This window comes from Capra hircus, chromosome 3, assembly GCF_001704415.2.
Source record: "Capra hircus breed San Clemente chromosome 3, ASM170441v1, whole genome shotgun sequence".
In the NCBI taxonomy this organism is placed as follows: Eukaryota; Metazoa; Chordata; class Mammalia; order Artiodactyla; family Bovidae; genus Capra; species Capra hircus.
In genome coordinates, this window is record NC_030810.1 from 2,502,365 (window position 1) to 2,519,241 (window position 16,877).

The window sequence follows — 16,877 nt, forward strand, 5'->3', positions numbered from 1 at the left end:
GCTCGGGACCTGCTTCCACACGTGCACCCCCCGGAAACCACCAGCCCGGGGCAGGATGCCACTCTTGACCGTGGGCGGGCCTCCTGGAAGGCACCATGGAACCTGCCTCCCGGCCTTGGCCTCTGCCAGGAGTGCCTTCCTCCCATCTCCCTGGGCCCTCTCTTCCCTACTGAACCCCAGCTTAAGTGGAGCCACCTTCCCGTCCCCCTCCCCAAATACTGCAGAGACAGAGGTGACGGGGCAGGCAGGGCTCTTCCCAAGACTGGGGTGGCAGCTCTTCCTCCCGACGGTGACCTCAGGCCAATCCTACGCCCCAATATCCTCTGGAGACTTGGCACCAGACCCTCTGGGCGACAGGGAGATCGGGCAGCAGCCCCACGAGGGTGGGCTCTGCTTCCACTCTCTCCATGGGCACGGGCGGCCAGTGGCCCCTGAGGCAGCGAGGGTGGTGGCCGGGATGGACGGTGATGGGTGGGGAGCTCATGGCCCAAGGACGAGCCCTAATGCTGCACACGAATCGGGAGCATCCTTGATGGGCTTCGGCCCCTCCCTGCACTGACCTGGATGGAGCGGGGCACTGGCCGCGTTTGCCCAGAGACGCTCACTCTTGGCAGCCAGTCCCTCTGACCTCAAGACAGGCAGCAGTGGGTGAGTGGTGGTCCCTCAAGAGGCACCCGTATCCTGCCCCCGGGGACCAGCAGGTGTGTGGATGGAATCACGTGAGAATCTCAAGTGGGGATCATCCCGATGGCTCAGGCAGCTCTCAACCCAGTGATAGGCGCCCCTGAAAGAGATGGAGGGGGAGCCCCATGGGGACAGAGGCAGAGACCGGGGTGGTGTGGCCACAAGGCGAGGGGGGACGAGAGCCCCGGATGCTGAGGGGTGGGGAGGCTGTGCCCCAAGCCTCGGTGGGGCCCTGCTGGCACCTCACTTCCAGCTTCTGCCCAACAGACTGCAAGGGAGTCAATTTCGGTTGTCCCGAGTACTCTCTTTACGGTGAGAACTGGACCATAAAGAAGGCTGAGCACCGAAGAATGGATGCTTTTGAACAGTGGTGCTGGAGAAAACTCTTGAGAGTCCCTTGGACAGCAAGGGGATCCAACCAGTCCATCCTAAAGGAAATCAACCCTGAATATTCATTGGAAGAACTGATGTTGAAGCTGAAACTCCAATACTTTGGCCACCTGATGCAAAGAGCCAACTCATTGGAAAAGACCCTGATGCTGGGAAAGATGGAGGGCAGGAGAAGGGGACGAGAGGATGAGATGGTTGGATGGCATCACCAAGTCAATGGGCATGGATTTGAACAAACTCCAGGAGCTGGTGATGGACGGGGAGGCCTGGCGTGCTGCAGTCCATGGGGTCTCAAAGAGTCAGACACGACTTAGCGACTGAACAACAACAAGGCCCCCGGTTTCTGGTGGTTTGTTACCAGACCCCCGGGAGACTCTCACGGAGCCTGCAAGGGGGAGCCAGGGGACACTGGCCCTGCTGGGTCAGTGTCTGAAAGGGTCCATTATATCAGGCTTCTTGACCTGGTGTCACCCAGGAGTCTGGGGGCTTCGGAGTTCTGAGACCTGACGCCCTTGACATTTCACGCAGTGTTCTCTGAAGGGAGGGCATGGCGCTTCCAGCAGCTCCCCACATCTCAGGGCAATTTTGAGCCTCTGTCCCCATCCTTGGGGGCCCCCCAGGAAAGGCGATGTCCATCCTCCACCTCCTGTGGGGCTCCTGGGCACTGGACCAGGGCCTGGGCCGGTGTCCCCAGATCCAAGCAGAATGGAGCAGAAAAAGCAAGCGTCACCTGCTTGGCAGACCCCGCCCAGCCTGGGACCCTCTGTCCCTTGTCCTCCGGGGTCGCCCAGCTGCACCTGTGGGGTCTGGGGAACTGAGGGCCGGGACAGGTGGTGGCCCAGGGAGTGTAGGGTGCTGTGCCCTGGAGGAGGGCAGGGCCTGTGTGGCATGAAAGGGGAACCAGAGGTGAGCGAGAGCAGGGTGGCCCCACGAGACCCTGGGAGCCAGGCGGGGGCAGCCCTGGACCATGGGCCCTTCCTCGGGGATGGATGTCGTCTCAGCCCCAGCTGTGGGTCGGACAGGAGAACCGGGCAGAAAGCCAGGACCCAGATGCTGCGGAGTCCCCAGTGATGCGTGAGCGGGGGTCTGCTCAGCCCAGGGAGGGGCAGAAGCAATGACACCCACGAGGGCCTCTGGAGGGTCCCACGAGCACCAGTTACCAGGGGCCCCTTCATCTGGAACCTTCCGGGCCACGAGGCAGAAGGGCTTGGAAGACCCCGCTCGGCCTGTCTCGCGCCTGAGGCCCTTGGGACCCCCTCTCTGCTGCCTCCCCCCTCACCCCGCCCAGGTTTGGGCATCACTGAAGACACTGCCCCGACTGGATTGGGCTCTGTTGAGCACCACCCCCCGCCTGACCCCCGGATGCATGGCTGGGGCTGCAGAGCCGCCCCCCTGGGGCCTTGGGGAGGTGGAGATTGATGTCGCCTCCAGACAGGGCTTGTAATTAAATATGTCCAGTGGGCTTGACTCAGTGTGAGACACGGTCCGGCACTGGTCACTCAGTCTGATGGATTTGCAGAAGGCCCTGTGGGAGCCAGGGTTGGGGGGGTCCGCCCTCTCCAGGCCTCTCTCCCTGGACTGGGGGGTTACTCGGGCCACCCCTGGACCCTGTCCTGCCCTCATCAGAGGCTAGAGGGCAGCAACAGAGAAGGCTTTCTGAGGTTTGAGGAGACCTCGCCACCATAGGGCACCACAGAGGGGAGCAGGCTGCCCTCTGGGGGGCAGAGAGGAGAGTGGGTGCAGCCCCATCCTGATGCTCCTGGGGGAGCCTTGCGAGCCCAGCGCCGCCTGCTGGCGATTCCTGGAGCTGCAGCCCTAGGCAGATTCCCAACCTTGTCCACATCCCCCTGAAACCCCCCACGCCACCCCCGCCCCCCAGAGCCTGAGCCCCAACCCTGCTTATACTTTGGGCGTGACAGTGGCTCAGCTCGTCAGACACCGAGAGCCACCCCCACTATCCCGGGGAAAGGCTGACGTAGCGAGACTTCCTGGTGTGCAGGCTTAGGGTGGGATTCTCCTAACATCCCCTGCTCTGCTGGGGGACCCTGGGAAAAGCCCACCACCCCAGGGAGCGGAGAAGACCCCCGGCTGCTCTGCCGATCAGGGCCGGGGGCGCCCGGCACCCGGGAGAGCCCGGCCTGCTGGCCCCGCAGCTCAGCCACCATCTGGGCCATCACTGCCTCCATGTGGACGAGCCAGGTGGTCTGTCCACCTGGGCACTGGCGGGTGGACAGGAGAAGTGTCCATAAGGTGGCTCACATCCCTTTGGGGGCCGGAAGGCAGAGACACAGCACAAAAGAAGGCGCCTGTCTGCGTGCCGGAGGGTGGGGCAGAGTCAGGGGCTCCAGGGTCCTGGGACAGCAAGCAGGGGCGATCCTGAGCCAGTGCCCAGTCCGGTCAGAGGAAGCGGACCCAGGCTGCCGGCTGCTGGAAGCCCGGGAGGTCAGCCGGGAGCAGGAGCGGGGTGACCGCAGCTCCCCAGGACCCATCGTCCTGGGGGACAAACTCCTCAAACAACATGGTCCCTGCACACCTGGCCCCAGGAGGCCCTTCACTCAGGGACCCCCACGTGTCTACAGCTTCAACCCGATGACTGTAGTGAGATGATTGTGTTCACGGACCCAGGCTGCTGGCTGCTGGAAGCCCGGGAGGTCAGCCGGGAGCAGGAGCGTGGTGACCGCAGCTCCCCAGGACCCATCGTCCTGGGGGACAAACTCCTCAAACAACATGGTCCCTGCACACCTGGCCCCAGGAGGCCCTTCACTCAGGGACCCCCACGTGTCTACAGCTTCAACCCGATGACTGTAGTGAGACGATTGTGTTCATTGGGGGTCACGATGCTCCAGAAGCCACGCCACCCATTTGTTGTTCAGTCGTCAGTCGCGTCCAGCTCTTTGAGACCCCATGGTCCACAGCACACCAGGCTTCTCTGTCCATCACCATCTTCCGGAGTTTGCTCAGACTCATGCCCATTGAATTGGTGATGCCGTCCAACCGCCTCTGGGTACAGGGAAGGGGGCCAACCAGCTGGGACTCAGCGGCCAAGGCTGGTTGCCTGTTTTAACATCATCTGCCCCAGTGCCCTCCTCAGAAACAGAACCTTGATTGTGTTCAGGCCCGCAGGCACCCATTTCCACCAGACAGCTATGGCCATGAGACTGAGTTCGGCCAACGGTTGGTGAGCAGAAGTGAGTGTGGGATTTTCCAGATGGTTCTTCACAGGGGATGCACCAACCTGCAGGTTCAAAGAAGTCACTTCCAGCATTAGAAGCAGAAAGGGGCTTCCCAGGGAAAGAGTCCGCCTGCCACTGCAGGAGACGCAGGTGCGATCCCTGGGTGGGGAAGCTCCCCTGGAGGAGGGCACGGCAACCCACTCCAGTGTTCTTGCCTGGAGAAGCCCATGGACAGAGGAGCCTGGCGGGCTACAGTCCCTGGGGTCGCACAGAGTCGACAGGACTGAGCACGCACACGTATTAGAAGCAGAAACAGATTCAGCCCGTGCTGTAAGGACTTAAAGATGCCTGTGGGCTAGGGCAGTGAAGAGGGTTTCTGCTCACACAGGCAAGGCAGCGGTCCCACCCCTGAGGCCGAGGAGACCAGGAAGCCCCCGCCCCGCTTTTGCTGTGACCATTACCACCTTCGGCCACACACGCTTGCCAGCCCCTGCCTACAGTGGCCACGTCTGCCTTCCAGTCGCTCCTGAATCCCTGCAATCAGGCCGCACCCTAACTACATACAGAACACCAGCTATAAGGAACTCTGGGAAGTACAGTTTTCCTAGTGGTGACCAGACGGGAAGTACAATTTGACCTTGTTATGAAAGAAGCAAACAGATTCATCCAAGGAGAGGAAGAAATGAAAGTCGCTCAGTCATGCTCGACTCTTTGCAACCCCACGGACTATACAATCCATGGAATTCTCCAGGCCAGAATACTGGAGTGAGTAGCCTTTCCCTTCTCCAGGGAATCTTCCCAACCCAGGGATCGAACCCAGGTCTCCCGCATTGCAGGGGGATTCTTTACTGGCTGAGCCACAAGGGAAGCCTGTAAAGCTGTTATAGTCCAGCACAAATTAAAACCAAAAAAGCACCCGTCACTGCAGAAGCCTCAGAGGTAAAGTTGTGTCTGCAGAAAATGGTGGTGAATGTCGTACCCAGAATTTGGAAGGAGACAGACTTAGTAGTGTTGCTAAGGTGGAAATTTCTGAATGGGAATGTCAATATACCTTAGCATTTCTATCAGAAATCTTCCTTGTGTTTAATCTCTGATGGTGCCAGAGGATTTAATGTCTCCTCCAAACCGAGACGAATTCTACAAAAGCTGAGATGCTGATGGAATCTGTCACAGTCACGGAATGCACGTAAAGAATCTGCCTGGAAGAAGAGGGACACACATGCCCAGTGGAAAGAGCCCCTGGCCCGGGGGAGGTGCGGATGTGACCGTGATACCAGCCGGGGTTCTTGCTCCTTAATCAGCAGAAATTGACCAGAGGGCAGACGAGAAATCCAGGCGCGGCTCTGTCGGGGCCCTGGTGCAGCGGGAGGACAAGAACAGAAACAGCTTCTGCTGCTCTTTCCCCGGGAGGGGCGAGCTGGTTCCTTATATGGAGCGAAGGTGGGGGCGAGTCCGGGGGTCGGGCCCGAGGGGTGGCTTGGGTGGCACGCCCGCCCCTTGTTGGTGTTGCGTGGAGGGGCATGCACAGTGCCCTGCTTTTGCGCCTGGCTTCTCAGAAGTGGCAGTTGCTAAAAGGAATCAAAGATCTAGATAATTGGAGAAATATCCCATGTTTAGGAATTGGAAAGACTCAATATCCTCAAAATCATAATTCTCCCTAAATTGATTTATACAGTCAATTAAATCTTATAAAGATCCCAGCAGAATTTTTTAGTAGAAATTGGCCCACTGACTGTAAAATTTATTTGGAAATGCAAAGGACTCAGGATATCCAAAATGATTTTGAAACAGAAGAACAAAAGGATGATTCATACTTAGAGAGGATTTAAAACTTTCTCTAAAGCCGCAGTAAGCATAGCTGTACACCTCTGGCATAGGGTAGACACAGAGACCACAGAGTGAAAAATAAGGGTTCATAAATAAATGCTTACACTTATGGTCGCTTCATTTTCAACAGAAGTGCTAAGGAAAACCAACAGAGAAGAGTCTTCCCCATGAGAGTCTGGGACGAGTGGACATCCACAGGCCAAAGGATGAATTCAGACCCTTACCTCCCGTTGTCCACAAAAATTAACTCAAAGAGGATCGTGGACCTAACTGAATACTCTAGAGGACGAACACAGAAGAAAATCTTTGGGAGTTTGACTTAGGCAACGTGTTCTTAATCTTGATGCTAAACGCGTGATCTATGAAAGAATAAAAGGATACACTTCATCAAGATTAAACCTTTTGCAGTTTAAAGACATCATTAAGGCAAGGAAGAGACAAGTCAGGGACAGGGGAAAATTGCTTAGAAATTATGTGTCTGGTAAAGGACCTGTATCCAGACTACGTGAAGAATTTTGACAGTTTAATAACAAGATAAACAATCCAATTAAAATGAGTGAAGATCGGGACTTCCCTGGTGACCCAGCGACTAAGGACCTGCTTGCCAGTACAGGGACACGGACTCGATCCCTGGTCTGAGAAGAACCCACGTGTGGCGGAGCAGCAGAGCCCGTGAGAACTCCCGCCGGAGCTGCTGAGCCTGGGCCCTAGAGCCCGTGAGCTGCGGCTACTGAAGCCCGCAGGCCCTGAGCCTGTGCTCCGCACAAGAAAGGCCACCACAGTGAGAAGCCACACACCACAGCCAGAGCAACATCTTCACGCAGAGACCAAGACCAGAAGCTAGTTAATTAACCAAAAAGTAAGATCCTAAAAAAAGTTTTTTTGAGAAATGGGTAAAAGACAGAAACAGCTATTTCACCCAAGAAGATGCACCAACAGCTAATAAGGCCATTAAGAGATGCTCTTACTTTGCCAACAAATGTCCATCTAGCCAAAGCTATGGTTTTTCCAGTGGTCATGTATGGATGTGAGAGCTGGACTATAAAGAAAATTGAGCACCAAAGGATTGATGCTTTTGAACTGTGATGTTGGTGAAGACTCTTGAGAGTCCCTTGGACTGCAAGGATATCCAACCAGTCCATCCTAAAGGAAATCAGTCCTGAATATTCATTGGAAAGACTGATGCTGAAGCTGAAATTCCAATACTTTGGCCACCTGATGCGAAGAGCTGACTCATTGGAAAAGATCCTGATGCTAGGAAAGATTGAGGGCAGGAGAAGGGGACAACAGAGGATGAGATGGTTGGATGGCATCACCGACTCCACGGACATGAGTTTGAGTAAGCTCCAGGAGTTGGTGATGGACAGGGAGGCCTGGTGTGCTGCAGTCCATGGGGTTGCAAAGAGTCGGACACGACTGAACGACAGAACTGAGGAGATGCTCAGGCTCATTGGACATGAAGTTCATGCAGGCAAACCACAGAGACTCTCCGTTTCTCATCAGCTGGAATGGCTGTCATCAGAGGAACAGGCAGTCCTAAGTGGTGGAGTAGAGGGTGGAGGAACTGAAGCTATGGCTTTTGTCCAGTAGGGATAGACAGATGTGAGAGTTGGACCATAAAAAAGGCTGAGAACCTTCTTTATTAATGTTTTTGAATTGTAGTGCTGGAAAAGGCTCTTGAGAGTTCTTCGGACAGCAAGGAGATCAAACCAGTCAATCCTAAGGGAAATCAGTCCTGAATATTCTTTGGAAGGACTGATGCTAAAGTTCCCATACTTTGGTACCTGATGCAAAGAGCTGACTCACTGAAAAAGATCCTGATGCTGGGAAGGATTGAAGGCGGGAGGAGAAGGGGATGACAGAGGATGAGATGGTTGGATGGCATCACTGACTCAGTGAACATGAATTTGAGCAAGCTCCAGGAGATAGTAAAGGACAAGGAAGCCTGGCGTGCTGCAGTCCGCGAGGTGGCAAAGAGTCGGAAACGACTTGGAGACCAAACAACGGCAACAACAGCAATTCGTGGCTGGTAGGAGTGTCAAATGGCAGAGCCACTGTGGGAAGCCGCTGGCGGCTCCCCGAGATGTTGAGAGTCGAGCCTCCATTAGTATCTGCCTGCTCTCGTCTGAATGTTCCAGTTCCCGCAAAATTCACACGTTGAGATCCTAATTCCCAAGGTGACAGTGTTAGTTGGGGGGGGGGGGGGGCTTCGGGACATGGGTGGATCGTGAAGGCGCAGCAGTCATGAATGAAATCAATGCCCTTATGAAAAGGACCCCAGAGAGCTCCCGTCCACAGCGCGAGGACTCAGCAAGAAGACGGCTGCTTACTAACTAGGAGGCGGCTTCCCACCTGACACCTGATCTGCCTGCACTTTGATCTTGGACATCAAGCATCCGTGACTGTGAGGAATGAAGGCTTGCTGTGTTCAAGCCACCCAGTCTGTGGCGCTTGTTGTAACAGCCCGAGTAGGCTAATCAACACCCCAAAGAAATGAAAACACAGATCTTCACAAGGACTTGGACGAGAATGTTCCATTAATTGGTGACTGGACACCACAAACGCACAAAACGTGGCGTTTGTACAGTAGATACGCTCGGGGATAGGAAGGGGCAGAGTGCTAACCAGCTGCATGGATGCATGTCAAGAACGTTATGCTCAGTAAAAGCCTTGCCGAGTCCACTCATGCAGAGCATCAGAAGAGGCAAGTCTCTGCTGAGAGAACACATGCAGTGCTTGCCCGGAGCTGGGCACGGGGGCCGAGACTGGCTGCACACGGACACACGGAACACTGTGGTTTGGGGTGATGCAAATGTTTCAGAAATGTCTTTAAATTGGATTGTGGTGATGACTGCACAACTCTATAAATGCACTGAAAATCATTGAATTGCACACTTATCATGGGTGAATTCTATGCTACATAAATTATACCTCAATAAAAATAAACCACGCTCTGAAAGAAAACTGCTCAGTAAGATCGGCATCAGAATAAAAACGCAGTTTTCGCTTTTCCAGGCTTTGCCGAGTGAATGCTGAGTGAACGCTTGCTGCTGTTCAGTCGCTCGGTCGTGTCCGCCTCTTTGTGACCCCATGGACTGCAGCCCCCCAGGCCTCCCTGTCCATCACCAACTCCCAGACCTCACTCAAACTCATGTCCATGAAGTCGGTGATGCCATCCAGCCATCTCATCCTCTGTCGTCCCCTTCTCCTCCTGCCCTCAGTCTTTCCCAGCATCAGGGTCTTTTCAAATGAGTCAGCTCTTTGCATCAGGTAGCCAAGGTACTGGAGTTTCAGCTTCAGCGTCATCTTTCCAGTGAATATTCAGGGTTGATTTTCTTTAGGATGGACTGGTCTGAGTGAATGCTTAAATAGGTTAATGAGAAGAACCAGTTGCATTGTTCACAGTGACAGGGAATGCTGTGTTACTGGGGAGTCTGTGGGAGTTCAAAGTGGAGAGCAAAACCATGTGGGTCCTTCAAGGCGGAAGAAAGTCCATGCAAGGAATGAGATGCTTATGGTTGCAGGGAGGGCTCAAGTCCCAGGCTCCACCTGGACCTCAGGCTCTCCGGCTCTGAGATCATCCTCAAGTGGCTTGGGTCCCAGGAGGCTACCCAGCTGGGACCCTCTCTCCAGGAAGCAGAGAAAGCGTGCGAGACGCTACGTCACAGGGCCTGTGGCTTCCAATCCCCGGTGCTGGGGAGGGAGGGATGGGCAGTCCAGGTCTCAACCCCCAGGGGAAAGCCATCCCAACCCGGACCCTCCTGGGGCGGTATGGAAGCTCACAGGGGATAGAGCCTGCCCCCGGGACCCTCTGCCCGTGGTGAAGCGTCCTCGTCCAGGCGTGGAGGCTGCCCCTTCCGGGGCTGTTGGCCCAGCACCTCCGGGTGTGGAAATGCTCTGCCCAGAGGACTCCTGGAGGCCTGGCCCGTGCCTCACACTCCGGGGGCCATCCAACGCCCCTCACCCTGACCGTCAGCCTGCCCAGGAGCAGGGGTCACCGTCCGCATTTCACAGGGGATGCACGGCCTGAGGGCACCCGGGCCCCTGGCGGAGCTGTTGAGCCCGGAGTCCTGGCCTCAAGCCCCGTGCTGTGATACCTCCTCGGGAAGTGGACGCTGGCATGAGAGTTGGTTGATGAAGACAGTCTATTCAGGAAGAATGCTTCCAGGAAAATCGACAAAGCGTTTACTTTATTCATTCAGTGAGTGCCTCCCCGTGCGAAAGGGCGCCCTCTCCCTGCACCTTGCGTCTCGGCCCTTGACCTGCCGCTTGGCACCCTGAGTCCCCAGCCCTCGTGGTCTGCATCTCAGACCTGAGAGGGGCACTGCGTCCTGGGAGGGGCGCTGTGCCCTGGGAGTGGCTTGCGTCTCCATCGTCAAACACTGGAAGTCTGGCCTGTCTGGAGACGGCAGTGCCCACGCTGGGGCGCATCTCCCCCTGGTGAGGTCACTCGTGGTGGTGGACAGCAGGGTGCTGCACCCACAGTTGCTGGCTCTGCCGCACTCCTCAGCAGCAGATCCATCTCACTCCCAGCATCTCGACAGCTGTTCACTTTTTAACAATCCCACGTTTTACCCCTGGGGCTTGCCATGTCCCGTTGGGGGCCACGGGCCAGGTGAGGCTACTTAAATCGAAATGAGTTCAAGTCAAACGAAATGGAAGATGCGAATGTCGGGTGTCGGTCACCCTGGGTGCATCTCGACGCCCCGTGGCGCGTGGGGAGTGGCTGCCACAATTGGGATGGGACTTAGAGGGGGGTTGTGGTTGGTGCTGCTAGAGGTGACGGATGCCCTCGCTCACAACGAGCCCGGGAGGCAGGCGGCTCGGGGCACAGCCTCGCCCCCCACTGACCCGCCGCGGCCCCAGGCCCTAAGGACAGCCTTCCTACAGGCCGGCCAGCAACCCTGACCCCACGACCGCCCCACCTGGTTCATGCCGACCAACCTGCTAGGGGATTTGGTGCTGGGAAGTCGGGGGGTGAGTCAGGCCCTGGGAAAGCCCAGCAGAGCAATCACAAGGCCAGCCCGGAGAGGGGCGGCTCCAGGGGGCACCGAGCCCAAGGAGGGGACAGAGGGTGGGAGGACGGAGCTGGACAGCAGGAGGCAATCCCTGAGCATGGAGCCACTGAGCCTGCTCTGTGAGCCAGTGCCCCCGGCGCCTGCCTGAGTGTGGCTCTGGGCCCCTCAGGGTCCTGGCAGCTCCAGGGGCCTGGCCTGCTCCCCGTGGCACTGTGCGCAGGGTGGGCCGTGGCCCTTCCCCTGTTTGGAGAAACATCTGGATCTGATTGTTGTCCTAGAAAAAGATGAAAACTCTCCTGGGGCGACAAGGAGGGAAGGAAGGGCCCGATGGGCCGGGGGCCTGGTGTCCTCCCCGCGTGCGGCTGGGCCTGCCCATCCCAAAGGCTGCCTGTGGGGACCTCAGCACGTGCCCAGCCCGCCTGGGAGAAGCACAGAAATGCCAAGTCTGCCAGGGGACTCAGGCCCCTAGGGGCTGTTGGCCGGGGCTGCCGTGGCTCCTGACACCAGGCCAAGAGGGGGTCCTCAGCCCGTCCGCTTCCCACGGTAGAAAGTTCTCTTCACACCCCTGGAGGGGTCGTCCTCACAAGTCCAAGACCATCTTCCAGCGGTGACTGGCCCTCGGGGTGTCCGCGGGGATGGCGGGGCCTGCAGGGCGGGGCGGGCCAGCCTTCCCGTCCTCAGAGAAAAACGTCCACTCTGCCCTCAGGCCTCCTTGTTTCCTTCTCTACTCCTTGTTGTCTAAACCCTTTGTTGTTTTCAGGGTTTTTTTGCTGTTTTTTTCCTAGTGTCTCGAAAGTCCTGCCCATATTTCAAAGCACGCTACCCTGAATGAGACGTGAGCTGTCGCTGAGTCTGTCAGACTCCAGGTGGACAAGAATAGGCCTGGACAGATGGGCGTCCCGGAGAGTGTTTGCCCGAGGCCTCTGGGCCTCCTGTTCCCGCACCAGAGTTCCGGCTGGCGACCTCCAGGAAAGAATGAACATGCTTCCTGAGAAAACGTGTGTTCTCATTGCTAATAATGGACTGGAAGAATGTTTTCTTCTTTCATCATACATTTAGCTGTATATTTATCTTCCTATCACCAATGTGAGTTAACAGCTTGCTTTAAGCCCCTCAGCTCAGCACAGCTGAATTTTAGCCATGCTGCCAGGAAGGTACCGTGGTACCTCAGATGGTAAAGAATCTGCCTGCAATGTGGGAAATCCAGGTTCGACCCCTGAGTCAAGAAGATCCCAGGAGAAGGAACTGGCAACCCACTCCAGTATTCTTGCCTAGAGAATACCATGGACAGGGGAGCCTGGTGGGCTACCATCCATGGGGCTGCACAGAGTAGGGCATGACTGAGCGACTCATGCAGCTGATTTCAGCTCGTGCTAGCCCAGGTGGCCCAGTGGTAGAGAAACCTGCCAAAGCAGAAGACACAGGAGACGTGGGTTTGATCCCTGGGTCGGGAAGATCCCCTGTAGGAGGTAAGGCCACCCTCTCCAGGGTTCTTGCCTGGGGAATCCCACAGACAGAGGAGCCTGGTGGGTGACAGTCCATGGGGGTCACAAAGAGTCGGACACGACTGAGCGACTAACACACACGCTCCCCGGAGGGGAGGTGGCTGATTTCATCTCACACTAGCCCAGAAGACAGGGTTTGCTCTGCGGGGATGCTCCGAGGCTGCGGTGGTGCGGACGGGCTGATGTGAATGGGAGGAGCGCCCCGTGGGCCAGTGAAGGGCTCCCTGGTTGGGCGCACAGGCAGTTCCCCTCCAGCTCGCCGGGGCATGCGATCGCCTCCCAGGTTGGCAGACGCAGCCTGAAGCTCTGCGGGTCCGACCAGCCACTGCCTGAGCATCGAGGTCCAGAGGCAGCTCAGGCCTGGGATCATAGGGAAACCATCACTCTTGTCGAGAGGCTCTTAGGACGCTGATTTCAGTTCGATTCTGTTTCCCCGGAGGCCCTGACCTACTCTGCTCAGGCGTCAGGAGATGGAAACCCTGGTGCAGGAAGTGGAGCCTGTCGGAGGTCCCCTGGGTGCTGCTCCCAGTTTCCAGGGCCTTCCCCTGGGGAGACCCCTGTGTGGCGGGGGGCACTTATCTGGCTGGGCAAGGCCCTGGGAGCGCATGGGGTTCCCGGAGCCTGTGGGAGTCAAGGGTGGGGGCCCTGGACAGCTGCAGGCCCCTGGTGGGGTCGCACATGCTTTTCTTTACGAGCTTCCCCTGGGCTGGCCCGCACGGGCCACGCTCCCTGGGCCTGACCCCCTGCCTGGCCCCGAGCGCGCTGGGGGGACAGACCGATGCAGCTGCGGCCACCCACAGACGCGGCCACGTCCAAACGCCGGGGAGGCGAGCGTGGTGAAGTGAAGCGCATACTTCTGTCCGAAAATAGATTTTATCTGAAAAAGAAAACAGATGGAGCTGGAGATGAGAGCTTTCTTCTTTTATGAAAAGCACAGGAAGACGCAGAAAGCTGCTGTGTGCTCCCCTCCCCCACCCTCCAGAAGCGCTTGGAAATCTCTAAGGACCCCGATCCACGCTGGCTCAGCTGATAAGGTCTGCCCGGGGGGACGGGCTGCAAGGTCGGCAGGTTTCCTAACCAGAGCCGGTCAAGGGATGCTTCCCCTCCCCTTCTCCATCTGTGGGGAGACGGCTTCAAAGAGGGCCGCGGGAAGTGCCTCTGTCCTGCAGGGTGGATCTGGAGTGACCGGAAAGTCAGCGGTGAGAGACAGTGTCCTGGGGGAGCCCAGAGCTAGGCGGTCGGGCCCTCCTGGCTGGGAGGAGCCCTGGGCAGTATCTCTGGGCCCTCTGAGCTGTCTCCCCACTGGGCCTTGCAGCAGTCAGGCCTGGGGTTCTGCTGTTGGGAGCAGGGCGCACTGAACAAGCCCAGTGAGGGGAACCAGCAAGCCTTTCATAGTGTGCTCGAGAGTGAGTCTGGAAACAGAGGATCTGAGAGAGTGTCCTGGCTGCCTTTTACAATTGACTGTAAGTTCTTGTTTGGGGAAAGCCTTAGAGTGTTAACAGGTCTGTGTCATGATAAATACTATCTGGGTAAAGCCTTGAATCAGCAAAATTCCTCTTGACTCAATTTGTCATCACATGACTCACCGCGGAAACATCAGGGGAGAAAAGTCATTAAACTTCCCCGTGAAACGGCTCCATTTATTTGTGTTAAACTTGTTCTACTTATCTGGGATGATTAGGAGCGTGGATCACAAACCTAATTCTTAAGATAAGGTTTTATGACCAGCCATTAGCTTAGAGAGATGGGTTTCCTTCTATTCGATAGGTTATGGATTTGTGCCACAGGGAAGGATGCATTCCTTCCCAGATACCCTCATGGTGTGGCGGTCATAGGTGTGTCTCCAGCAAGAACTCAGGACCCTCACCTTACACACAGACAGAGCCTCTCAGCAAGATCCCAAGGAATTCACGGCCATTTAAAAGGCTTTGGTTAGCGGGTGAGGCCAAAACCATTCCCAAACGACTAGCAAGAAGGCAAATACCCTGCAGCGGCAGAGAACTGAGCTCCACAGTCCTTCAGAGTGCATTGCTACCTCAGATCCTGTGACCAAAATTTAGCCTGCGTAGCTGCGGCTGCAGCCACGTCCCATGGCCACGACCAGTGGGGCAGAAAGCAGAGGGAAGGCCTGGGTCACTAGGGGACAGGGACTGACAAGTGCGTTCACAGGGGCGGCTCCCAGGCATAGGCGTGCGGAGATGAAAGGTCTTAAACTGCAGGACGGCTCTGAACACCCGGGGCAGCCGAAGCTCTCTGCCATCCGCCAGGCCCCGCTGGAACCACAAAGCAGGACCTGGTGACCGGGGAAGATGGGGGTGTCTGTTTGTCCCTCGGGCTGGAAGCGGCTGAGCATTCTCGCGGTAGGCTCCAGGGGCCTGATCGGGTCTCTGGGAACAGCTGAGCCGTGAACTGCTCTGGTGAGGGAGGTCCTTTCACCTGGAATCGGGGGTCCCCTCAGGGCCCCGTCCTAGCTGAGAGACAAGCGCCCACAGTCTTCAGGATGCCCCGGCCCGCTGCACAGACGTGGGGGGTGGCTCCCAGACCCTGCAGGGCAGTCGGGGAGGGTTTGTGTTTGTGGGGGACAGCATGACCCCTCTTCTGCTCTGGGCTCGGATGGCTCCCCAGAGGACGCAGAGCCCTGCCCACACAGGGTCCCCCAGGACGGGGCTCTCCACGAGGCCTGCATGGCGGCCACAGGGTAGGGCTGCTAGAGTCCAGAAAAGGGGGACTTCCCACCCCTCACTGCCCATCAGACTTGGCGCTGATCACCCCTGAAAGACCATCCACGGGCTTCCCAGAGAGGGGTGTTTGCAGACGGTGAGCACCCAGCCCTTGCACTGAACCCAGCACCAGGACGGCCACACCTTCATCCCAGTGCGGGGGGTGGACAGAGACCACCACGGGGTCGTGAGCGAGGCTGCCCTCCCCCCACAGACTTTCCTGGCACCACCAGGCTTCCCTGATGGCTCAGTGGGTGAAGAATCCGCCTGCAACGCAGGAGACGTAGGAGAGGTGGGTTGGATCCCCGGGTTGGGAAGATCCCCTGGAGAAGGGAATGGCAGCCCACTCCAGTATTCTTGCCTGGAGACTCCCATGGACAGAGGAGCCTGGCGGGCTGCAGTTCCAGAGTTAGACAGTTACTGAGTAAGCACACACACACACACACACACACACCTGTCAAAAACATGGATGCTGTGAGAGGCATTGTGGTGAAGGGAGTAAGTAAGAGAAACTGAGGAAGACAAGAGTCTAACAGAATTCAGAATGAACTCCTTGTGCCCCTCTGCAGTTGTTGGGCATGAGGGTGCATGCTTGCCTGCTAAGTCACTCAGTCGTGTCCCACTCTCTGCAACCCCATGGACTGTAGCCCACCAGGCTCCTCTGTCCATGGGATTCTCCAGGCAAGAGTCCTGGAGTGGGTGCTGTGCCCTCCTCCAGGGGGTCTTGCCGACCCAGGGATCGAGCCTGCGTCTCTTAAGTCTCCTGCACTGCAGGCAGGCTCTTTACCACCAGCGCTGCCCAGGAAGTCCCTGGGCAGTTGCTGGGGGTGAGGGTGGGGGTTGCAGATTTGGCTGTGAACTTTCTAGCGACCAAAGCCCAAAAGAGAAACTAGCAACTTCCCTGATGGTCCAGCGGCTAAGATTCCTAGCTCCCAACGCAGGGGCCTGGGTTCCATCCCTGGCTGGGGAACTAGACCCCACATGCTACAATTAAAATCCTGCGTGCCACAGCGAAGACCCAGCCAAGCCAAATAAGTGTGTTTTTCTTTCTTTTTTCTTTTTTTTTTTTAAAAAAAAGGGAAACTAGCTTTTGTCCCATTTCCCTGGAATCCTCCAGGATCACCCATGGAGACCCTGAGGTCTTGTTCATTGTTCTTAGACTTTGGGTTTAAAACTAAGAAGAGAGAAAGGAGAGAAATTACTCAACTTGGAAACAACACTAACTCCTCTCAGGAAAGGGTGGTGTTTTGTGATGATCTTGTCCCCCCAGGGCCACAGCTCAAGGCTGCACAAACGGGGAGTGATTCATAGATGTTTCTGGAAGATCTCTCCGTCTCCTCCATCGCGCCCTCGTCCGGGGCGGCATCGCCGTCAGCGGTGCGTCTGCCCTGACTCCTAACCAGTCTGCACCATCGTCCTGCCTCTCTCTGAACCGCCCCAACCCCGGCCCAGGGACCTCGCTTCCCCGCCCTGTGCATGGCAGCAAACTCCTTCCACCCAGGTGTCGGCTCAGACCCCTTATTCTAACTGTCCAGTGTTCTCCTCCCGACCTGACAGCTG